This window comes from Hyla sarda, chromosome 3 (genome assembly GCF_029499605.1).
Source record: "Hyla sarda isolate aHylSar1 chromosome 3, aHylSar1.hap1, whole genome shotgun sequence".
Taxonomy (NCBI): domain Eukaryota; kingdom Metazoa; phylum Chordata; class Amphibia; order Anura; family Hylidae; genus Hyla; species Hyla sarda.
In genome coordinates, this window is record NC_079191.1 from 428,578,943 (window position 1) to 428,605,807 (window position 26,865).

Sequence of the window (26,865 nt, forward strand, 5' to 3'; positions counted from 1 at the left end):
AAGCGAGCAAAAAATAGCACAAACACAATCATAAATAAGTCGCACAACCTTCCAAGAAGAAAAACCACGAAGGGTGCGTGCCCACACGGCGTATACGCAGCGTATTTCATGCTGCGCAAAATTTACGGCAGCAGCGGGAAATACGCTGCGTATTCCTTGCTCACTACACACACAGGGCTTTCTGGCGGGAGTCCTATGCGTACAGTGAATTTTGGAGGCGGGGCCGTGTACCGGCGTGACTGTGACGTGTGGCTCCGCCTCCAAAACTCACTGCACACATAGGGCTGCCACCAGAAAGCCCTGTGTGTGTAGTGAGCAAGGAATATGCAGCGTATTTCCCGCTACTGCCGTAAATTTTGCGCAGTGTGAAATACGCTGCGTATATGCCGTGTGGAAACGCATGGAAAGATTCAAGGATAGTTAATGGGGGTACTCCGCCCCTAGACATCTTATCCCCTATCCAAAGCATAGGGGATAAGCTGTTCAAACCTGGGGGTCCCGCCGCCAGGACCCCCCGCAATCTCCCTGCAGCACCTGGCATTCGCTTAGAAAGCTGGGTGCGGCGCCGGAGGTTCGTGACGTCACAACACGCCGCCCTCAATGCAAGTCTATGGGAGGGGGCATGGTGGCCACCACACCCCCTAAATGCAAGTCTATGGGAGGGGGCGTGATGTCATGAGGGGGGCATGGCAGTGACATCATGAGCCTTCAGCACCGCACCCGGCATTCTAAATGAACGCCGGATGCTACAGGGAGATCACGAGGGGATCCCCACGATCAGACATCTTATCCCCTATCCTTTGGATAGGGGATAAGATGTCTAGGGGCAGAGTACCCCTTTAAGGGGGTACTCCAGTGGGAAAACAAATTTCAAATCAATTGGTTCCAGAAAGTTAAACAGATTTGTAAATTACCTCTATTAAAAAATCTTAATCCTTCTAGTACTTATCAGCTGCTGTATGCTCCAGAGTAAGTTGAGTAGTTATTTTCTGTCTGACCACAGCGCTCTCTGCTGACACCTCTGTGCATGTCAGGAACTCTCACGGAGCAGACTAGGTTTGCTATGGGGATTTTCTCCTGTTCTGGACAGTTCCTAATACAGACAGAGGTGTCAGCAGAGAGCACTGTGGTCAGACAGAAAAGAACAACGCAACTTCCTCTGGATAAAACAGCAGCTGATAAGTATTGGAAGGATTAAGATATTTTAATAGAAGTAATTTACAAATCTGTTTAACTTTCTGGAGCCAGTTGATTAGAAAAAAAAATTGTTTTCCACTGGAGTACCCCTTTAAGGTCACTTTTTGTAGTTTGTTCCTGTTCATTCCCAATCTGCTTTAATTCCTGTCCTTGTCATTCATTTGTGCCATCATCTGTTCCCATCATCATTCAGTTTCTATTGTCTACTGCTGAGGTCCAATGCTTATTTTTACCAATGTACACTGACATGTGCTTTTATAAAGTCGTTTTTTGTCGTTGCTCATTTCAACCCTACTGTAAGTCCTGGGGGCATCTGAGTACTATGAGCCACCCTGGAAAGGTGACTGCTCTTGGTGCAGTTCACTTCTGCCATCTAGTGACCAGCTGATGATGTTACAAGCATTAAGGGAAAAAAAACAAAACATGCACATTTACTTTAGAGATAATTTAACTAACAAATATGAACCATATACAGTAGTATATAATGGCTGCCTCCCCGGTGTATATATGATGAGTACAGCGTACGGCAGTAGAAGCCATTGTCTCCGTGGCGGCAGGAGGTTTATTCCTGCATGATTTTCTCTATCGTCATCCCGGGAGGATAATTCTTTTTGTTTATTCTGAAAATTCATAATCTTCACAGCATCAAATGACAACTCTATTTTACAGCAATTTTGACACAATCCCTTGTTTATATGGAATATGCAGAGCAGTCGGTTGCTCCGTTCTCTGGGTGGCGGTGGTACTGGGTGGCGGTGGTACTGGGTGGCGGTGGTGCTGGGTGGCGGTGGTACTGGGTGGCGGTGGTGCTGGGTGGCGGTGGTGCTGGGTGGCGGTGGTGCTGGGTGGCGGTGGTACTGGGTGGCGGTGGTGCTGGGTGGCGGTGGTACTGGGTGGCGGTGGTACTGGGTGGCGGTGGTACTGGGTGGCGGTGTGCTTCGGCTCACCATGCACGTTATATGCTAGTGACGTCCGAATACCTATCGGTAGAAACCTTTCATTGTTGTCTTTTGTCGCCACTTTGGTCCATTCTCCATATATTATTGAGCCTTATGTGACCTATACAGGAGACGATCATTCATGGTATTATGCCGTAATCCTATTGGTTTTGCTCATTATATAGAATTACTAGTACCCAGCATTATATAGAATTACTAGTACCCAGCATTATATAGAATTACTAGTACCCGGCACTATATAGAATTACTAGTACCCGGCATTATATAGAATTACTAGTACCCGCCATTATATAGAATTACTAGTACCCGGCATTATATAGAATTACTAGTACCCGGCATTATATAGAATTACTAGTACCCGGCATTATATAGAATTACTAGTACTTGGTATTATATAGAATTACTAGTACCCGGCATTATATAGAATTACTAGTACCCGGCATTATATAGAATTACTAGTACCCGGCATTATATAGAATTACTAGTACCCGGCATTATATAGAATTACTAGTACCCGGCATTATATAGAATTACTAGTACCCGCCATTATATAGTATTACTAGTACCCGGCATTATATAGAATTACTAGTACCCGGCATTATATAGAATTACTAGTACCCGGTATTATATAGAATTACTAGTACCCAGCATTATATAGAATTACTAGTACCCAGCATTATATAGAATTACTAGTACCCAGCATTATATAGAATTACTAGTACCCGGCACTATATAGAATTACTAGTACCCGGCATTATATAGAATTACTAGTACCCGCCATTATATAGAATTACTAGTACCCGGTATTATATAGAATTACTAGTACCCGGCATTATATAGAATTACTAGTACCCGGTATTATATAGTATTACTAGTACCCGGCATTATATAGAATTACTAGTACCCAGCATTATATAGAATTACTAGTACCCAGCATTATATAGAATTACTAGTACCCGGCACTATATAGAATTACTAGTACCCGGCATTATATAGAATTACTAGTACCCGCCATTATATAGAATTACTAGTACCCGGCATTATATAGAATTACTAGTACCCGGCATTATATAGAATTACTAGTACCCGGCACTATATAGAATTACTAGTACCCGCCATTATATAGAATTACTAGTACCCGGCATTATATAGAATTACTAGTACCCGGTATTATATAGAATTACTAGTACCCAGCATTATATAGAATTACTAGTACCCGGCACTATATAGAATTACTAGTACCCGCCATTATATAGAATTACTAGTACCCAGCATTATATAGAATTACTAGTACCCGGCATTATATAGAATTACTAGTACCCGGCATTATATAGAATTACTAGTACCCGGCATTATATAGTATTACTAGTACCCGGCATTATATAGAATTACTAGTACCCAGCATTATATAGAATTACTAGTACCCGGCACTATATAGAATTACTAGTACCCGCCATTATATAGAATTACTAGTACCCAGCATTATATAGAATTACTAGTACCCGGCATTATATAGAATTACTAGTACCCGCCATTATATAGAATTACTAGTACCCGGCATTATATAGAATTACTAGTACCCGGCATTATATAGAATTACTAGTACCCGGCATTATATAGAATTACTAGTACCCGGCATTATATAGAATTACTAGTACCCGGCATTATATAGAATTACTAGTACCCGGCATTATATAGAATTACTAGTACCCGGCATTATATAGAATTACTAGTACCCGGCATTATATAGAATTACTAGTACCCGGTATTATATAGTATTACTAGTACCCGGTATTATATAGAATTACTAGTACCCGGCATTATATAGAATTACTAGTACCCGGCATTATATAGAATTACTAGTACCCGGCATTATATAGAATTACTAGTACCCGGCATTATATAGAATTACTAGTACCCGGCATTATATAGAATTACTAGTACCCGGCATTATATAGAATTACTAGTACCCGGCATTATATAGAATTACTAGTACCCGGCATTATATAGAATTACTAGTACTTGGTATTATATAGAATTACTAGTACCCGGCATTATATAGAATTACTAGTACCCGGCATTATATAGAATTACTAGTGCCCAGCATTATATAGAATTACTAGTACCCGGCATTATATAGAATTACTAGTACCCGGCATTATATAGAATTACTAGTACCCGGCATTATATAGAATTACTAGTACTTGGTATTATATAGAATTACTAGTACCCGGCATTATATAGAATTACTAGTACCCGGCATTATATAGAATTACTAGTGCCCAGCATTATATAGAATTACTAGTACCCGGCATTATATAGAATTACTAGTACCCGGCATTATATAGAATTACTAGTACCCGGCATTATATAGAATTACTAGTACTTGGTATTATATAGAATTACTAGTACCCGGCATTATATAGAATTACTAGTACCCGGCATTATATAGAATTACTAGTACCCGGCATTATATAGAATTACTAGTACCCGGCATTATATAGAATTACTAGTACCCGGCATTATATAGAATTACTAGTACCCGGCATTATATAGAATTACTAGTACCCGGCATTATATAGAATTACTAGTACCCGGCATTATATAGAATTACTAGTACCCGGCATTATATAGAATTACTAGTACCCGGCATTATATAGAATTACTAGTACTTGGTATTATATAGAATTACTAGTACCCGGCATTATATAGAATTACTAGTACCCGGCATTATATAGAATTACTAGTACCCGGCATTATATAGAATTACTAGTACCCGGCATTATATAGAATTACTAGTACCCGGCATTATATAGTATTACTCGTACCCGGCATTATATAGAATTACTAGTACCCGGCATTATATAGAATTACTAGTACCCGGCATTATATAGTATTACTAGTACCCGGCATTATATAGTATTACTAGTACCCGGCATTATATAGAATTACTAGTACCCGGCATTATATAGAATTACTAGTACCCGGCATTATATAGAATTACTAGTACCCGGCATTATATAGAATTACTAGTACCCGGCATTATATAGAATTACTAGTACCCGGCATTATATAGAATTACTAGTACCCGCCATTATATAGAATTACTAGTACCCGGCATTATATAGAATTACTAGTACCCGGCATTATATAGAATTACTAGTACCCGGCATTATATAGAATTACTAGTACCCGGCATTATATAGAATTACTAGTACCCTGCACTATATAGAATTACTAGTACCCGGCATTATATAGAATTACTAGTACCCGGCATTATATAGAATTACTAGTACCCGGCATTATATAGAATTACTAGTACCCGGCATTATATAGAATTACTAGTACCCGGCATTATATAGAATTACTAGTACCCGACATTATATAGAATTACTAGTACCCGGCATTATATAGAATTACTAGTACCCGGCATTATATAGAATTACTAGTACCCGGCATTATATAGAATTACTAGTACCCGGCATTATATAGAATTACTAGTACCCGGCATTATATAGAATTACTAGTACCCGGCATTATATAGTATTACTAGTACCCGGCATTATATAGAATTACTAGTACCCGGCATTATATAGAATTACTAGTACCCGGCATTATATAGAATTACTAGTACTTGGTATTATATAGAATTACTAGTACCCGGCATTATATAGAATTACTAGTACCCGGCATTATATAGAATTACTAGTACCCGGCATTATATAGAATTACTAGTACTTGGTATTATATAGAATTACTAGTACCCGGCATTATATAGAATTACTAGTACCCGGCATTATATAGAATTACTAGTACCCGGCATTATATAGAATTACTAGTACCCGGCATTATATAGAATTACTAGTACCCGGTATTATATAGAATTACTAGTACCCGGCATTATATAGAATTACTAGTACCCGGTATTATATAGAATTACTAGTACCCGGCATTATATAGAATTACTAGTACTTGGTATTATATAGAATAACTAGTACCCGGCATTATATAGAATTACTAGTACTTGGTATTATATAGAATAACTAGTACCCGGCATTGTCACGATTCGGCTACGGGTTGTGGATCCGCTGTGTCAGCGAGGGATTGGCGTGGACCGTGCTAGTGGACCGGTTCTAAGTGGCTACTGGTTTTCACCAGAGCCCGCCGCAAAGCGGGATGGTCTTGCTGCGGCAGTAGCAACCAGGTCGTATCCACTAGCAACGGCTCAACCTCGCTGACTGCTGAGAAGGCGTGGGACAGAAGGACTAGGCAGAGGCAAGGTCAGACGTAGCAGAAGGTCGGGGGCAGGCGGCAAGGTTCGTAGTCAGGATGGATAGCAGAAGTTCAGGTACACAGGCTTTGGACACACTAAACGCTTTCACTGGCACAAGGCAACAAGATCCGGCAAGGGAGTGCAAGGGAGGAGATCAGATATAGCCAGGGAGCAGGTGGAAGCCAATTAAGCTAATTGGGCCAGGCACCAATCATTGGTGCACTGGCCCTTTAAGACTCAGAGAGCTGGCGCGCGTGCGCCCTAGAGAGCGGAGCCGCGCGCGCCAGCACATGACAGCAGGGGACCGGGACGGGTAAGTGACCTGGGATGCGATTCGCGAGCGGGCGCGTCCCGCTGTGCGAATCGCATCCCCGACGGCCATGACAGTGCAGCGCTCCCGGTCAGCGGGACTGACCGGGGCGCTGCAGGGAGAAAGACGCCGTGAGCGCTCCAGGGAGGAGCGGGGACCCGGAGCGCTAGGCGTAACAGTACCCCCCCCCTTAGGTCTCCCCTTTATTTTGTCCGGAAACTGCCTCCCCTGGGATGAGGACACCGGGAAAGAATGGAGGTTTTCCTCAACGGTAGGCAGTACAGCAGGAGTTGGAATGGGGAGGGAGGGCAGAGGGTGAAGCTTGGCACGGGGCAGGGAGACACAAGGACGGGAGCCATGGGGAGGCACAGAGGCTTGCCTGACGGGACTGGGAGGGGGGGAGAGGCACTTCCTGTGGCAGGCAGAGTCCCAGTTCTTGATCTCCCCGGTGGTCCAATCAAGGGTGGGAGAATGAAGCCGGAGCCATGGCAGACCGAGGAGGACCTCAGAGGTACAGCCGGGGAGAACGAAGAGCTCAATCCTCTCGAGGTGGGGTCCAATAGACATCAGGAGGGGTTCTGTGCGGTAACGCACGGTGCAGTCCAATCTGGCTCCGTTGACCGCGGAAATGTAGAGCGGCTTGACGAGACGGGTCACCGGGATGCTGAATTTATTCACAAAGGACTCCAATATAAAATTTCCAGAGGCACCAGAGTCCAAGCAGGCCACGGCTGAGAGGGAGGAGTTGGCTGAAGGAGAAATCCGCACGGGCACCGTGAGACGTGGAGAAGCAGAGCTAGAACCAAGAGACGCGACACCCACGTGAGCTGGGTGCGTGCGTTACCCAGACGTGGAGGACGGATAGGGCAATCCACCAAGTAATGCTCGGTACTGGCACAGTAAAGACAGAGATTTTCTTCCCTACGGCGATTCCTCTCTTCCTGGGTCAGGCGAGACCGATCCACTTGCATGGCCTCCTCGGCGGGAGGCCCAGGCGTAGATTGCAACGGATACTGTGGGAGAGGTGCCCAGAGATCTAAGTCTTTTTCCTGGCGGAGCTCTTGGTGTCGCTCAGAAAAACGCATGTCAATGCGGGTAGCCAAATGGATGAGTTCTTGGAGGTTGGCAGGAATCTCTCGTGCGGCCAGCACATCCTTGATGCGACTGGATAGGCCTTTTTTAAAGGTCGCGCAGAGAGCCTCGTTGTTCCATGATAACTCGGAAGCAAGAGTACGAAATTGGATGGCGTACTCGCCCACTGAAGAATTACCCTGGACCAGGTTCAACAGGGCAGTCTCGGCAGAAGAAGCTCGGGCTGGCTCCTCGAAGACACTCCGGACTTCAGCGAAGAAGGACTGGACTGTGGCTGTGGCAGGATCATTGCGGTCCCAGAGCGGTGTGGCCCAAGACAAGGCCTTTCCTGAAAGAAGGCTCACTACGAACGCCACCTTAGACCGTTCTGTAGGAAACAAGTCCGACAACATCTCCATATGCAGGGAACACTGAGACAAAAATCCACGGCAGAGTTTAGAGTCCCCATCAAATTTGTCCGGCAGGGACAAGCGGAGGCTAGGAGCGGCCACTCGCTGCGGAGGAGGTGCAGGAGCTGGCAGAGGAGATGGTTGCTGCTGTAGCAGAGGCAGAAGTTGCTGTAACATGGCGGTCAACTGCGACAGCTGCTGTCCTTGTTGGGCAATCTGCTGCGATTGCTGAGCGACCACCGTGGGAAGGTCAGCGAGACTTGGCAGCGGCACCTCAGCGGGATCCATGGCCGGATCTACTGTCACGATTCGGCTACGGGTTGTGGATCCGCTGTGTCAGCGAGGGATTGGCGTGGACCGTGCTAGTGGACCGGTTCTAAGTGGCTACTGGTTTTCACCAGAGCCCGCCGCAAAGCGGGATGGTCTTGCTGCGGCAGTAGCAACCAGGTCGTATCCACTAGCAACGGCTCAACCTCGCTGACTGCTGAGAAGGCGTGGGACAGAAGGACTAGGCAGAGGCAAGGTCAGACGTAGCAGAAGGTCGGGGGCAGGCGGCAAGGTTCGTAGTCAGGATGGATAGCAGAAGTTCAGGTACACAGGCTTTGGACACACTAAACGCTTTCACTGGCACAAGGCAACAAGATCCGGCAAGGGAGTGCAAGGGAGGAGATCAGATATAGCCAGGGAGCAGGTGGAAGCCAATTAAGCTAATTGGGCCAGGCACCAATCATTGGTGCACTGGCCCTTTAAGTCTCAGAGAGCTGGCGCGCGCGCGCCCTAGAGAGCGGAGCCGCGCGCGCCAGCACATGACAGCAGGGGACCGGGACGGGTAAGTGACCTGGGATGCGATTCGCGAGCGGGCGCGTCCCGCTGTGCGAATCGCATCCCCGACGGCCATGACAGTGCAGCGCTCCCGGTCAGCGGGACTGACCGGGGCGCTGCAGGGAGAAAGACGCCGTGAGCGCTCCGGGGAGGAGCGGGGACCCGGAGCGCTAGGCGTAACAGGCATTATATAGAATTACTAGTACCCGGCATTATATAGAATTACTAGTACTTGGTATTATATAGAATTACTAGTACCCGGTATTATATAGAATTACTAGTACCCGGTATTATATAGAATTACTAGTACCGGCATTATATAGAATTACTAGTACTTGGTATTATATAGAATTACTAGTACCCGGCATTATATAGAATTACTAGTACTTGGTATTATATAGAATTACTAGTACCCGGCATTATATAGAATTACTAGTACCGGCATTGTATAGAATTACTAGTACTCTGCATTATATAGAATTACTAGTACTCGGTATTATATAGAATTACTAGTACCCGGCATTATATAGAATTACTAGTACCGGCATTATATAGAATTACTAGTACTCTGCATTATATAGAATTACTAGTACCCGGTATTATATAGAATTACTAGTACCGGCATTATATAGAATTACTAGTACTCGGTATTATATAGAATTACTAGTACCCGGCAATGCCCGGTCTTCCTACCTGAACCTTGTGGCAGAGGAAAAGCAACAATGACGCTCTTGTCCTCATAACCCAACCTCCTATTCCTTCCTCAAACCTCCTCCTCATATCCCGTCCTTATATCCAGACCTCATATCCAGTCCTAACATCCTGTCCTCATATCCCAGTCTCATATCCCATCCTCCTATCTCGTTCTCATATCTTGACCTTATATCTCATCCTTATATCCCACCCTCATGTCCTGTCCTCAAATCCCATCCTCATATCCCGACTTCATATCCTGACCTCCTAACATCCTGTCCTCATAGACCAGTCTCATATCCTGACCTCATATCCTGTCCTCATATCCTGACCTCATATCCTGTCCCCATATCCAGTCCTCATATCCCGTCCTCATATCCCGTCCTCATATCCCGTCCCCATATCACGTCCTCATATCCCGACTTCTTATCCTGACCTCCTAACATCCTGTCCTCATAGACCAGTCTCATATCCTGTTCCCATATCCTGTCCCCATATCCAGTCCTCATATCCCGTCCCCATATCCCGTCCCCATATCCCTATTATTAACCAAACCCTGGACAAAAGCCCGGGCTAAAAAAAAACCTGATTAATCAACCCCTAAAAACATTTTTATTTATTGTATCATATAAAATGTCCCCAAAAAAGAATGTTTAAAATTGACACCGGCAGGTGGTGATAATGGTGTTGTGGTATATATTTTTTTGAGGCACTCCGTGCTCTCTCATATGATCTCTCGCAGCGGGCCTGCAGAATACCGCTGCTCAGCACCCCTGTCTTAGTGTCTTTTAAAATAAATCAACATGCCATCCCCTACATGTTTCACCGTTAACACGGCTTCTTTAAGAGGTATGTTGTCCTCATATCCCGTTCTCATATCCTGTCCTCATATCCCGTCTTCATATCCTGTCCTCATTTCTCGTCCTCATATCCTGTCCTCATATCCTGTCCTCATATCCTGTCCTCATATCCTGTCCTCATATCCCGTCCTCATATCCTGTCCTCATATCCCGTCCTCATATCCCGTCCTCATATCCTCATATCCTGTCCTCATATGCCGTCCTCATATCCTGTCCTCATATGCCGTCCTCATATCCCGTCCTCATATCCCGTCCTCATATCCCGTCCTCATATCCCGTCCTCATATCCCGTCCTCATATCCCGTCCTCATATCCCGTCCTCATTTCTCGTCCTCATATCCTGTCCTCATATCCTGTCCTCATATCCTGTCCTCATATCCCGTCCTCATATCCCGTCCTCATATCCTGTCCTCATATCTCAAACTCAGATCTCATCCTCATATCGCATCCTCATATCCGTCCTTATATCCTGTCATTATATCCTGACCTCATGTCTAGTACTCTACTATACTGTCCTTATAACCAGTCCTCGTGTCCTTACCTAATATCCTGTCCTCATAATCTTACCTCATGTCCAGTTCCTCATATCTCAACCTCCCATCTCATATTCATATCCCAACCTCATATCCCGATCTCATCACCTGTCCTCGTATCTTTCCCTAATATCTGGTCTTGATATCCAGTCCTCATTTCCCGCACTTGTATGGATCACATAGATGCTTATAGACGTTGACTTTAATATATATATATATATATATATATATATATATATATATATATATATATATATATAAAATGTATCGTTCTCTATAGGGGATGTGACTGTGATGACCTCAGAGCACAGATATTTTCGGTGTAATCTTTATTCTCAATGAAATAATATATTCTCCGAGGACAAATAAGGGTGTGGACACTTTCGCAATCTTCTTTATTACTTCTCAGCGTCTAAGATGCAGAATGAAGCAACTTTGCTTAAAGCCTTGAATAACCCCTTCAGGAGGCAGAACAGTTTGGTTATTTTTGTAACTATTTTATTTTTCCATTGGCCTAACCATATCAGGGCTTGTTTTCGTGGCAGGGGTTTATTTATTTTTTATCTTTTTTTTTTATAGTACCATTTATTGTACTATGTAATGTTGAGAAACTTTAATAAGATTATTTGTAGGGTGAAAGGGAAGAAAATACAATTCCTTTAGTTTTGGAGGGAGCTTAGTTTTTACAAAAGTTATTGTGCAGAAAATTACATCAATACCACATTTATATAGTTTTTATTAACCATTTTTAACCCCTTCCCACATCTGGCGTAACTGTACGGCCCGGCCGCCTAGTAGTTAATGTCAAAGAGCGCAGATTTACATCGAGCAGGGCATCATGTGCACTCACTTCATAGACGGTGAGCAAACACACCGATGTCCGTCATTTAACCCCTAAAGTGCTGTGATCAGTAGCAATCGCAGCATGTACAAGCTTAAATGACAGGTAGGGGTGCCTGATTGGCACCACTGCAAGATATTTATGGGGTGTCAATCTTTTTTTTTATGGGAGCTGGAGGCTTCTGTCTGCCATGAAAAAAGATTTACATCCCGCAAATATACTAATAACGTAGATCAGTATAAGCAATCCAATGTTGCTTATAAAAGTCCCCTAGAGGCATTTAATATGTGAAAAAACTTTTTTTTTAAATATAAAACAGCACCCAATAAAACAAAAAAATCTAACCCCCATAAAAAAAAATTAAATTAACATATTTGGAATTTCTGTGTGCAGAATTGTCTGACCTATCATATTTAAAAAAAAAAATTATTTTAAATTAAAAAGTCCCATCTAAACCAAGATGGTATCAATAAAAACTACAGATCGGGGCACCAAAAATTAACCCTCAAACAGCCCTGTAGATGAAAATTTTTAAAAGTTAATGGGGACATAATACGGCAATTTGAAGCATGCTTATTTTTAGAGATGAGCGAATTTACAGTAAATTCGATTCGTCACGAACTTCTCGGCTCGGCAGTTGATGACTTATCCTGCATAAATTAGTTCAGCTTTCCGGTGCTCCGGTGGGCTGGAAAAGGTGGATACAGTCCTAGGAGACTCTTTCCTAGGACTGTATCCACTTTTCCAGCCCACCGGAGCACCTGAAGGCTGAACTAATTTATGCAGAATAAGTCATCAACTGCCGAGCTGAGAAGTTCGTGACGAATCGAATTTACTGTAAGTTCGCTCATTTCTACTTATTTTGTTAAAAAAAAAAAAAAAGAGTGATGATAGTACAAAAGCGATGTAAATATATACGGTTTAAATATGGGTCAGCTGACTTCCTGTGAACTACGTGATGATATCTTCATCTATTAGTCTGTATAGACACCTAAGACGCGCTGCTACCATTGTATTGCTATGCTCCTAATAAGGGTCCAGTTTGCTCCGCCGCTCCGGCAGACTCAATCCAGGATTGTGATTTAGCGCTTACCAACGCTATCGGCGCTTACCGGCCGCACTCCTGTGACGTCAGACGCCGCTCCCGTCCTCGCCAGCCACGATCCTGGAACACGAGTGATACAGGTCTAACCGCCAACTGCTCACCTCTCGCAGACTCTGCCCAACTAGAGGTCCTGTAAGGTGAGAGGTACCAGCTGCTTCTTCGCATGCGACCATTTGTTCGCCTCCTGCCATCTACATAATTATTGCCCCATCAAGGACTGTCGCCTTAAAGGGGTATTCCAGGCAACAAAAAAAAAATTATATATCAACTGGCTCCGGAAAGTTAAACAGATTTGTAAATTACTTCTATTAAAAAATCTTAATCCTTCCAATAGTTATTAGCTTCTGAAGCTGAGTTGTTGTTTTCTGTCTAACTGCTCAATGATGATGTCACGTCCCGGGAGCTGTGCATGATGGGAGAATATCCCCATAGGAACTGCACAGCTCCCGGGACGTGACATCATCATTGAGCAGTTAGACAGAAAACAACAACTCAGCTTCAGAAGCTAATAACTATTGGAAGGATTAAGATTTTTTAATAGAAGTAATTTACAAATCTGTTTAACTTTCCGGAGCCAGTTGATATATATATATATATAAAAAAAAGTTTTTGCCTGGAATACCCCTTTAATCAGTAGGCTCAGTAATAAATAAAATTCTTCAGTACAGGCGCTTCTCCCATAAAATGGTGTTCTTTATTCCATAGTCATATACGTAACAGGAAGAGTAGTAGCCCTTTCAACGCGTTTCTAACTCGGGCAGAGCTCTTTATCAAGACGTGCATAAATGCACGTCTTGATAAAGAGCTCTGCCCGAGTTAGAAACGCGTTGAAAGGGCTACTACTCTTCCTTTTACACACTTACCGCACGAAGAATGAACATGTTCTTCATGCGGGATTCGCGTCCTAACCCCATAGAACTCAATGTAAATATTTTTTCAGTTCAACACACTTCCGCGCGCAATTCGCATGGCATTCGCGCAGAAATTGCGCGGAATTTGCGCAAAAAAACCCAAAATTTTTTAATAATGTATCCTATGCCGCGCTGAATTCCGCACTGATTTCTGTGCGGAATTCCGCGCTAATTCCACGCATGTTCTGCGTGGGAAAAAAACATAATTTCTGAGCGGATTTTTTTCAGCGAGAATTCCTCGCACATATTAATCAGTGTGAACAAACCCTTAATCAGTCCTTGAACATATTTTGGGCACAGTAATAAGACTGAAGTCCAGTTTTCACACACTCATAACTCATCAGATGCCGGACAATCATATCTACATCTTAAAGCGGTACTCCGGTGGAAAACTTATTTATTTATTTTTTTTTAAATCAACTGGTGCCAGAAAGTTAAACAGATTTGTAAATGACTTCTATTTAAAAAAAATCTTAATCCTTCCAGTACTTATTAGCTGCTGAATACTACAGAGGAAATTCTTTTCTTTTTGGAACACAGAGCTCTCTGCTGACATCATGACCACAGTGCTCTCTGCTGACATCTCTGTCCATTTTAGGAACTGTCCAGAGCAGCATATGTGTTCTATGGGGAATTTCTCCTACGCTGGACAGTTCTTAAAACGGACAAAGATGTCAGTAGAGAGCACTGTGCTCGTGATGTCAGCAGAGAGCTCTGTGCTCCAAAAAGAAAATAATTTCCTCTGTAGTATACAGCAGCTAATAAGTACTGGAAGGATTAAGATTTTTTTAATAGAAGTAATTTACAAATCTGTTTAACTTTCTGGCACCAGTTGATTAAAATAAAAAAGTTTTACCCCTTTAAATGATTTTATCGTTTTAATCAGCTGGGATCTAGGTCTAGGAGCAATTTTTGAATTGCCATTTACATGTTAATTAATCAAATCCTATGATTTTTATCTTTTCTTGTTTATATACAGTGGTCCCTCAACATACGATGGTAATCTGTTCCAAATGAACCATCGTTTGTTGAGGGATTCGTGCAATGTAAAGTATAGGACAGTGGTCTACAACCTGCGGACCTCCAGATGTTGCAAAATTACAACACCCAGCATGCCCGGACAGCCAACGGCTGTCCGGGCATGCTGGGAGTTGTAGTTTTGCAACATCTGGTGGTCCGCAGGTTGAAGTCCACTGGTATTGGAGGTTGTACTCACCTATCCCCGCCGCTCCGGACTCATCACCGCTGCCCTGGATGTCGCCGTCCATCGCTGTCGCCGCGTACCCGGGGTGTCCCCGACGCTCCGGACGTCTCTGCTTCCCCGGCATCCTCGCTCTCCGTCGCCGCCATCACGTCGTTATGCACGCCGCTCCTATTGGATGACGGGACGGCGTGCGCAGCGACGTGATGACGATGATGGAGAGCGCCGACGATGCAGGGGATCCCGAAGAGGACGCGCCGGAGCCCCGAGGACAGGTAAGTGATCGTCAGCGGACCACACGGGGCACCGTAAACGGCTATCCGGGGGCAGCTGAAGCAGTCTGCGCTGCCGGATAGCCGTTTATGCGATGGCCCCGACATACAAAAGCATCGTATGTTGAAATGATCGTATGTTGAAATGATCATAGGTCAAGGGGGGTCACTGTATTGGCATCAGTTATATCTAAATGTGTATGGAGCTATATTTATATATCATTCTCTTCTAATAGCAGTTCAGAGTATATACTAGGTGTTTCATATGTATTTACATCTAACTATTCTCCTCACATGGACCCTGTGTTGAGTTGTATTATTCCTATTTTAATGTTTTAATAAAATCATCTATATTTGAAGCGCGGTCTCCTTACCATATATTCATTATTGGGTTAATCATGTACCAAACATTTGAGGTCTGGTTAAGTCCTTGAGGTCTGGATCATCTTATACAATTGTATAATTCATAGTCTTGTTGTATATCCTTTGTATATCCTGTGCCATAAGGTATTGGCGGACATATTTAGTCACCTCGGACAGTATACATTAGCTGTGAGCTGCACCTTCTAGTTTCTCTATTAAATCACTCCTGGCAGCTCACAGATATGGATATATCTACTGTGTATAACTGATAGATATCCTGATCCCATATGGAGAGCAGCAGCAGTATACAGATAGAGCTGGATGGGAGGTGTATAACTACTATATATCCTGATCTCATAGAAATAGCAGGAGCAGTATACAGATATGGCTGGAGGGGAGGTGTATAACTACTATATATCCTGATCCCATAGAGATAGCAGCAGTATACAGATAGAGCTGGAGGGGAGGTGTATAACTACTATATATCCTGATCTCATAGAAATAGCAGGAGCAGTATACAGATAGAGCTGGAGGGGAGGTGTATAACTACTATATATCCTGATCCCATAGAGATAGCAGGAGCAGTATACAGATAGAGCTGGAGGGGAGGTGTATAACTACTATATATCCTGATCCCATAGAGATAGCAGCAGTAGTATACAGATAGAGCTGGAGGGGAGGTATATAACTACTATATATCCTGATCCAATAGAGATAGCAGCAGCAGTATACAGATAGAGCTGGAGGGGAGGTGTATAATTACTATATATCCTGATCCCATAGAGATAGCAGCAGTATACAGATAGAGCTGGAGAGGAGGTGTATAATTACTATATATCCTGATCCTATAGTAATAACAGCAGCAGTATACAGATAGAGCTGGAGGAGAGGTGTATAATTACTATATATCCTGATCCCATAGTAATAACAGCAGCAGTATACAGATAGAGCTGGAGGAGAGGTGTATAATTACTATATATCCTGATCCCATAGAGAGAGCAGCAGTAGTATACAGATATAGATGGAGGGGAGATGTATAACTACTATATATCCTGATCCCATAGAGATAGCAGCAGTATACATGGAGCTGGGAGGGGAGGGGTTTAACTACTATATATCCTGATCCCATAGAGAGAGCAGCAGTAGTATACAGATATAGATGGAGGGGAGGTATATAACTACTATATATCCTGATGCCATAGAGATAGCAGCAGTATACAGATAAAGCTGGAGGGGAGGTGTATAACTACTATATATCCTGATGCCATAGAGATAGCAGCAGCAGTGTACAGATAGAGCTGGGAGGTGTCTGTGAGCTGTTAGGAGCGATCTCATAGGTAATGATGTCATCCTGTAGTCCACAGGAAGTCAGCTGAACCAGGACTGACCACTTCTTCTGACACATTAAACACTGGGATTGTCTGTGGGTCAGACTGGTGATCACATGACCCAGTTACAGTAATGAAACATGGGGATGCATCTGTGCTGGAATAAAACATATGGCCCTAGTAATAGTGAGTGTGCATGATATGGTTAAAAAAAAAATCCCCCCCCCCCCATGCATATGTACGCTCAGCTTGGTTGGACATGCATGTGTCCTGAATGGAGAAAGGAGAGAAAACCGGTGTCAGATATGTCCATGTCTCCTCTTCCATCAGGTAAGAGTCAGGATCTCTTGGTTTGGCTAAAATACATCTAATGTGTAATGTACACGGAAAGGACGTGGCGTACCGAAACCTGCGGCGGCGGCCGATGGATCCGCTTGGGATAAGTCATTTTACTTTATGTTCCTTGGAGCGCCGTTCATCACCACACAGGAACCTGACACGCGATCACCGCCGTCACCGTCCGGCCACAGACATAAAAACCCCTCAATTTATTACAGATCCGGGGACGGCGCAGAGTAAAAATAGACGTCTGAGGAAAGGGGTTGTGTGCAGACATTATTATTAACCCTTTACTAGAGGATAAACGTTGACTACTTTGAGGGCTTTTGAGATGTCGGTCAAGGAGGAATCATTTGTCATCCATATCTGTTGTTGGAATTCCCCCTAATGTGGCATGGCATGCTGGGCAGTACAGTTGCTATGGTTACCAGTTGGCACCCAGACGTTCCATAACTTAAGGTGCCCATATACTTAAGACCAGTTCTTCAACCAGGGTGTCTTCACCTATTTCAAAACTACAACTCCCAGTATGCCTGGACAGCCTTCGGCAACAGCTGGAGGCGCCCTGGTTGGGAAACATTGTGTGGTGTCCCGGTACTGGACTCGGTCCCGTACCTTTGGTTGTAGGTCCCCATAGTCAGAGTTCCTCATGCTGATAGGGCTCTCCTGATGGGATAGCCCCTAGTCGCCTCCTAATTTTCTTAAAATTGTATATATTTTATATGGTATAATGTAGTGTAAGTAATGTACAGGACCTTAGGTCACGTGATCAATAATATTTGTGTTATACTTGAGGTTAAGGACCTTCGGGTCATGTGACTAGGTCATGTGTTATATCCATAATCCTTTGTACTAGGACTGACAGGTTTGGGGAACCAATAAGCTTTGAGCCTGCCCCTTCAGATATAAGGGCGCTGTAGCCAATGATCGCTCTCTTTCCTCCGGGATATGACAGCGAGCGGAGTTCTGTACAATTCTACACGCGAATTAGGCCTGAAGCCTCCCAATCTCATACTACGTGACTACTGAACCTAAAATATACCCATAAATTCAGTGGAACAGCGTAAAGCAAGGATTAAAAGCTTATTCCCTACAAGATCCCAGCCAACTTGTGAGGAGCCTAAATTCCGGTCCTCTTGTACAGACATTTGTTAAAGGGGTACTCCGGTGAAAACCTTTTTTCTTTTAAATCAACTGGTGGCAGAAAGTTAAACATATTTGTTAATTACTTCTATTAAAAAATCTTAATCCTTCCAGTACTTATTAGCTGCTGAATGCTACAGAGGAAATTCCTTTTTTTTTTTGGAACACTGATGACATCACGAGCACAGTGCTCTCTGCTGACATCTCTGTCCATTTTAGCAATCATGCATAGCAGATGTATGCTAAGGGCAGCATGGTGGCTCAGTGGTTAGCACTGCTGCCTTGCAGTGCTGGGGACTTGGGTTCAAATCCCACTAAGGACAACAATAAATAAAGCGTTATTATAATAACGTCAGCAGAGAGCACGGTGCTCCTGATGTCATCAGAGAGCATTCCAAAAAGAAAAGAATTTCCTCTATAGTATTCAGCAGCTAATAAGTACAGGAAGGATTAAGATTTTTTAATATATGTAATTTACAAATATGTTTAACTTTCTCCCACCAGTTGATTTAAAAGAAAAAAGGTTTTCACCGGAGTACCACTTTAATTGCATCCTGCATAAAATCTGCAGTAAAGTTGTTTCAAGTTCAATACAATTCCGGCTGTGGACAATCCTTTATTCCTCCCTATCGTTCCTGGGACTGGTGGCGGTAGGATATATATACATTGAGGAAACCCGCACCCTGGCATCACAACAATTAAGGGTTAATCCTATACCCAGCAACACTACCCTGCTACACCCCTGTTCATCCCTCATCCTAAGTCACCACAATTGCTTTAGACAACATTGTCCGAAACAGATGATGTCGGTGCAGAGAAGAGTCGGACATGTTGGATTTCATCTACCCGACCCAATTTTTCTGGGTTGCCCATATCAACCAATCAGATCGCTTCTTTCACTTTTCAGAGGCCTTTAGGCCTCTGAAAAATGAAAGAAGCGAACTGATTGGTTGCTATGGGCAACTCAGCAACTATAGGCCTCTGAAAAATGAAAGAAGCGAACTGATTGGTTGCTATGGGCAACGCAGCAACTTTAGGCTTGTGAAAAACGAAAAAAGCGATCTGATTGGTTGCTATGGGCAACTCAACAACCTTCCCTCTGGACAGGTTTTGATCAATCTCCCGCTATATAGAGTATTTCTCTATGTTGAGCGTCCATGCGTATAAGGCGGTCAGGGAAAATGGCGGTCGGCCAAATGAACATTCGGCCAACTTTATACTAGGACCTGTGTGCAATCCTCTCAGGGCCTCACATGGTTGCCATGGCAATAGTCCAGCTCCATGTCCATTGTTGGCTCTATGCTGAAAATAACAACCAGTGCTATGGTAAAATGGCCGGGATCTGAGTTATCTTTGATCCCGGCCATTAGAGCTGGGGGACGGCTGTATAATATGTAGCCGGCAACCGCAAGTGGTGACCTCTACGGTCTGCATAAATTTACAGGTGCTGTATAGATCACGGGACGTAAATAAACGTTAGGGAGTAGGAAGGGGTTAATGAATTTTTACGGAGCCATGAAACGTAAATACGGCGTAAGTTACTAAGCAGCAGCATAAACAGCGAGAACGATGACAGAGAGATGGCGGCACAACTGTGAGAGCATTGAGTGTTTTATGGAGGAGATGACATTACTGCGTGGAGCTGAGTCAGGGAAAGTGCAAAAACCATATGTGCGCAGATATAGCTGAGTGATGGTGAAGGAACTGGAGGGGCACAACGCCAAGAGAGACCTCCATCATGTATACTGCAGAATAGAAACATCTCCCCATATATATATATATATATATATATATATATATATACTGCAGAACAGAAGTGTCTCCCCTATATATACAGCAGAACAGAAGTGTGGTATGGCGGCAGGGTGTGTGGTGCACGGCAGATGTTGTTCCCCTAGGGGCAAATTCTATTAACCCCTTGTGTTCGTGATGCCAGGGCGTGGTTTAGCCTTAACCACCCGAAGGTATACTGCTGGATCCTGGGCTAGGCACGGGGGCAATGAAGACACTGACGCCAAGTTACAGACAACGGTAGCTTTACTGAGGGTAGACAGATGTTACAGTCTATGCAGTACAGCCAGGGCCCAAGGAGGTGACCAGTGACACAGAGACCTCGCAGGTTTGCTGGGACTTGTAATAGATAGGAGAATTTAGTCCAGGCCATGCTGAGTAGACAGAAGACTTGACTTTACTGACAGGTCAGTGACTTCAGCTTACTTGCACTTGACTTGTGGCTAAAGGACTGGACTTGAGGCTGCAGGACTTGACTTGAGGTGGCAGGACTTGACTTGAGGCTGCAGGACTTGACTTGAGGCGGCAGGACTTGACTTGAGGCTGCAGGACTGGACTTGAGGCTGCAGGACTTGACTTGAGGCTGCAGGACTTGACTTGAGGCTGCAGGACTTGACTTGAGGCGGCAGGACTTGACTTGAGGCTGCAGGACTTGACTTGAGGCTGCAGGACTTGACTTGAGGCCTCCACTGCTCTGGACACACACACTAGGCACGACTTGACTGGACATCAGCAGGAAGCAAGAGCAGAGCTCAAAGAGATGGAAGCTCCACTCAGGGCTTATATGGGGGAGACTAGTTGGGAGCCCATAGGTCACTATTGGGGTCAGCTGGTCATTAGTACCTCCTGGGTAATAATCACATGGTATATTTATTAAAGGGGTACTCCGGTGGTGCCAGAAAGTTAAACAGATTTGTAAATTACTTTCATTAAAAAAAAATCTTAATCCATTCAGTACTTATTAGCTACAGAGAAAATTATTTTCTTTTTGGAACACAGAGCTCTCTGCTGACATCTCTGACCATTTTAAGAACTGTCCAGCGTAGGAGAAAATCCCAATAGCAAACATATGCTGCTATGGACAGTTCCAAAAATGGACAGAGATGTCAGCAGAGAGCACTGTGCTTGTGATTCAGCAGAGAGCACTGTGTTCCAAAAAGAAAAGAAAAGCTCCTTTGGGCGGCCATAGAGGTACATAAGTGCAGTGGCATTCATAGAATAAAAAGGGCCCCTATAGAAAAGATGACAATGAGCCCCCATCAACTACCAGGGGTCTGCCACCCTACGAGCAGGAGGAAGTTCCCCTCCGCACCCTTTTCATGACCCTTTGCCTGTATAGCCTGGCACCACCAAGCAGCACGGGGACAGGCCCAAGTAAGGGTCTTTTGATACGGGCCGATGGTGCCATGATAATGAGCCAACAAGGAGGCGTACCAGACTGTGACACTTGAGCAGCTCGGCCCCGCCTCCTGGACACTTGGCTGAGAAAAATACATTGTATATGTTTAAAGCGGCAAATAAGGCTGACCGGAGACCAGATCCATGGTCACGACATATCCCAAGAAGGATAAGTGTTCTAGACCCCCATCCCGTAACCTTTGTCCCAATTGTAATAATAAGAAATTCCATTTCCGTACGAGAGGCAGAAAGACATGAGGAATGAATGTGAGAGACCCCCAGCTGCTGCGCTCTTATGTAAGAATGTGGATGAGCTCATGTATGAAGCCGCGGCTCATGTGCGGATGGTTTTAATTTTACATGTCTTCATATGAGTGGGAGGCGCTGACTCACCGGCAGATTGTTTTTTTTTTTTTATAGCCGGAGTCATTAAAATAGCAACGTTCACTTCATTTTAGATTTTCAAATGAGTTGAACCTGGTCCAGTATCCAGTTTTTCTTCATCTTCTTCTTCTTCCGGCGCTCCGACGGATGAGATTACGCTCCGCACCATAAGAGAATTAAAGGGATGTATCGTTTAGTTTTTTTCAAATAAAGCTTAATCGTTGTGCAATAAAAAAAAAAAGTTCTGCAACTTTCTTATATACGTCTACGTATGAAGATGTTGCAAAACTACAACTCCCAGCATGCCCGGACAGACGTTGGTTGTCCGGGCATGCTGAGAGTTGTAGTTTTGCAACATCTGGAGGTCCGCAGTTGTACATAGCTAGTTCTGCTCTGAGCTGAGAACCGATGTATCTAGTCTAGACAATGCTCTGTGAGCTAAACATCCTGGACTCCAGACTGATACATTGTACATAGCTAGTCCTGCTCTCAGCTGAGAAGTGATACAATTGTTTATAGTCCAGACAATACTCTGTGAGCTAAACATCCTGGACTCCAGACTGATACATTGTACATAGCCAGTCCTGCTCTCAGCTCAGAAGTGATACAATTGCATCCAGTCTAGACAATGCTCTGTGAGCTAAACATCCTGGACTCTAGATACAATTGTTTATAGTCCAGACAATACTTTGTGAGCTAAACATCCTGGACTCTGATATATTGTACATAGCTAGTCCTGCTCTCAGCTGAGAAGTGATACAATTGTTTATAGTCCAGACAATACTCTGTGAGCTAAACAGCCCGGACTCCAGACTGATACATTGTACATAACTGGTCCTGCTCTCAGCTGAGAAGTGATACAATTGCATCCAGTCTAGACAATGCTCTGTGAGCTAAACACCCTGGACTCCAGACTGATACATTGTACATAGATAGTCCTGCTCTCAGCTGAGAAGTGATACAATTGTAGCCAGTCTAGACAATGCTCTGTAAGCTAAACAGCCTGGACTCTAGACTGATACATTGTACATAGCTAGTCCTGCTCTCAGCTGAGAAATTATACATTTGTATCTAGTCTAGACAATGCTCTGTGAGCTAAACAGCTTGGACTCCAGACTGATGCATTGTACGAAGTCCTGTTTTTAGCTGAGAAGTTATACAATTGTATCTAATCTAAGTATCTAGGTGACATGTGTATAGAATTGTATTTAGTCTAGACATTGCTCTGTGAGCTAAATAGCCCGGACTCCAGACAATTGTTTCCATGATTGTATCCACTTCTCATCTGAGAGCAGGATTGCTATGCACAATGTATCAGTCTGGAGTCCAGGCTGTAAAGCTCCTGGAGCATTGTCTGGACTGGATACAATTGTATCACTTCTCAGGCGAGAGCAGAACTAGCTATGTACAATGTATCAGTCTGGGGTCCAGAATGTTTAGCTCACAGAGCATTGTTTAGACTGGATACAATTGTATCACTTCTCAGGCGAGAGCAGAACTAGCTATGTACAATGTATCAGTCTGGAGTCCAGGCTGTTTAGCTCACAGAGCATTGTCTAGACTGGATACAATTGTATCACTTCTCAGCTGAGAGTAGGACTAGCTATGTACACTATATCAGTGGGGAGTCCTGGCTGTTTAGCTCAGAGAGCATTGTCTGGACTATAAACAATTGTATCACTTCTCAGCTGAGAGCAGGACTAGCTATGCACAATGTATCAGTCTGGAGTCCAGGATGTTTAGCTCACAGAGCATTGTCTAGACTGGATACAATTGTATCACTTCTCAGGCGAGAGCAGGACTAGCTATGTACAATGTATCAGTCCGGAGTCCAGGATGTTTAGCTCACAGAGCATTGTCTGGACTATATACAATTGTATCACTTCTCAGCTGAGGGCAGGACTAGCTATGTACAATGTATCAGTCTGAAGTCCAGGCTGTTTAGCTCACAGAGCATTGTCTGGACTATATACAATTGTATCCACTACTCAGGTGAGAGCAGAACTAGCTGTGTATAGGTTTGCAGCCTGTGTGTTACGCCGAGCGCTCCGGGTCCCCGCTCCTCCCCGGAGCGCTCACAGCGTTCTCCTGTTCGCAGCGCCCCGGTCAGACCCGCTGACCGGGTGCGCTGCGATAATGCCTCTAGCCGGGATGCGATTCGCGATGCGGGACGCGCCCGCTCGCGGTGCGCATCCCGACCCGCTTACCAGACTCGCTCCCCGTCTGTGCTGCTGCGGCGTGCGCGGCCCCGCTCCCTAGGGCACGCGTGCCGGGTCTTTGCGATTTAAAGGGCCGGTGCGCCACTGATTGGCGCATGGATTTTAATTAGTGTCTTCACCTGTGCACTCCCTATATTACCTCCCTTCCCCTGCACTTCCTTGCCGGATCTTGTTGCCATTGTGCCAGTGAAAGTGTTCCTTGTGTGTTCCTAGCCTGTGTTCCAGACCTCTTGCCGTTGCCCCTGACTACGACCCTTGCTGCCTGCCCTGACCTTCTGCTACGTCCGACTCTGCTCTTGTCTAATCCCTTGTACCGCGCCTATCTCAGCAGTCAGAGAGGTTGAGCCGTTGCCGGTGGATACGACCTGGTTGCTACCGCCGCTGCAAGACCATCCCACTTTGTGGCGGGCTCTGGTGAAAACCAGTAGCAACTTAGAACCGGTCCACCGACACGGTCCACGCCAATCCCTCTCTGACACAGAGGATCCACCTCCAGCCTGCCGATCCTGACAGTAGATCCGGCCATGGATCCCACTGAGGTCCCGCTGCCAGTTGTCGCTGACCTCACCACGGTGGTCGCCCAGCAGTCGCAACAGATAGCGCAACAAGGCCACCAGCTGTCTCAACTGACCGTGATGCTACAGCAGCTACTACCACAGCTTCAGCAACCATCTCCTCCGCCAGCTCCTGCACCTCCTCCGCAGCGAGTGGCCGCATCCAGCCTCCGTTTATCATTGCCGGACAAGTTTGATGGGGACTCTAAACTTTGCCGTGGTTTTCTCTCGCATTGTTCCCTGCATTTGGAGATGATGTCGGACCAATTTCCAACTGAAAGGTCAAAGTTGGCTTTCGTAGTCAGCCTTCTGTCCGGAAAAGCCCTGTCATGGGCCACACCGCTCTGGGACCGCAATGACCCCGTCACTGCCTCTGTACACTCTTTCTTCGCGGAGATTCGAAGTGTCTTCGAGGAACCAGCCCGAGCCTCTTCTGCCTAGACTGCCCTGCTGAACCTGGTCCAGGGTAATTCTTCTGTAGGCGAGTACGCCATCCAATTCCGTACTCTCGCCTCCGAATTGTCCTGGAATAACGAGGCCCTCTGCGCGACCTTCAAAAAAGGCCTATCCAGTAACATCAAAGATGTGCTGGCCGCACGAGAAATCCCTGCTAACCTGCATGAACTTATTCATCTGGCCACCCGCATTGACATGTGTTTTTCCGAAAGGCGTCAGGAGCTCCGCCAGGATATGGACTTTGTTCGCACTAGGCGGTTTCTCTCCCCGTCTCCTCTCTTCTCTGGTCCGCTGCAATCTGTTCCTGTGCCTTCTGCCGTGGAGGCTATGCAAGTAGACCGGTCTCGCCTGACACCTCAAGAGAGGACACGACGCCGCATTGAGAACCTTTGCCTGTACTGTGCCGGTACCGAACATTTCTTGAAGGATTGTCCTATCCGACCTCCACGTCAGGAAAGACGCACTCCGATCCCGCACAAAGGTGAGACAGCTCTAGGTGTGAACTCTGCTTCTCCACGTCTTACTGTGCCTGTGCGGATTTCTTCTTCTACCTTCTCCTTCTCAACTGTAGCCTTCTTGGATTCCGGATCTGCAGGAAATTTTATTTTGGCCTCTTTCGTTAACAGGTTCAACATCCCAGTGACCAGTCTCGCCAGACCCCTCTACATCGCCTCTGTTAATGGTGAAAGATTGGACTGTACTGTGCGTTACCGCACAGAACCCCTCTTAATGTGCATTGGACCCCATCATGAAAAGATTGAATTTCTGGTCCTCTCTAACTGCACTTCTGAAATTCTTCTTGGACTACCTTGGCTTCAACGCCATTCCCCTACCCTCGATTGGACCACCGGGGAGATCAAGAACTGGGGTACTACTTGCCACAAAAAATGTCTTATGTCTGCTCCCAGTCCTGTCAGTCAAAACCCTATGGCTCCTCCGATACCAGGTCTCCCCAAGGCCTATCTGGACTATGCTGATGTTTTTTGCAAAAAACAAGCAGAGACTTTGCCTCCTCACAGGCCTTATGACTGTCCTATTGATCTCCTCCCGGGTACTACTCCACCCCGGGGCAGAATCTATCCTCTATCTGCTCCGGAAACACAAGCCATGACGGAGTACATTCAAGAAAATTTAAAAAGGGGATTTATCCGCAAGTCTTCCTCCCCTGCCGGAGCAGGGTTCCTCTTCGTCTTCAAAAAAGACGGCACCTTACGACCATGCATTGATTACCGCGGTCTTAATAAAATCACTATAAAAAACCGCTACCCCCTACCTCTTATCTCGAAACTCTTTGACCGCCTACGTGGCGCCAACATCTTTACCAAATTGGATTTAAGAGGTGCATATAATCTGTGGAAGACCGCGTTTAACACCAGAGATGGACACTTTGAATATTTGGTTATGCCTTTTGGGCTTTGCAACGCCCCTGCCT